The sequence below is a fragment of the Opisthorchis viverrini genome (genome assembly GCF_000715545.1).
Source record: "Opisthorchis viverrini unplaced genomic scaffold opera_v5_19, whole genome shotgun sequence".
NCBI classification, from domain to species: Eukaryota; Metazoa; Platyhelminthes; class Trematoda; order Opisthorchiida; family Opisthorchiidae; genus Opisthorchis; species Opisthorchis viverrini.
In genome coordinates this window covers 118300-118631 of record NW_008751675.1, presented here as the reverse complement: position 1 = coordinate 118631, position 332 = coordinate 118300, and positions in this window count along the sequence as shown.

Genomic DNA, 332 nt, shown 5'->3' with positions numbered 1-332 from the left:
GATTTGGAATCTTGGGTTTCGGAAACTGACATTCTGTGTCTGGCAGAATCCTATTTTCAAGTGGTTGGAAATATCCCTGCTGATCGTTGGAAGGCGGTGAGGCTCATTTTTGTGGTTTATCCTCTGACAAACCCGTCCGTTTTTCGTCACAACACTGAAGACTGTCGCATATGTGGAATATATCCTGAAAAAATACAAAAAAGCGCGAAAATCAATGCATTAATGAAGGCGTTCCACCACTGCAATTAGGCTACATAAATACAAATAAAATGTGCCGTGCTTACATAGTCTGCGTTACTGCAAATAGACTGAATCATGTTATTTGCAGTCGA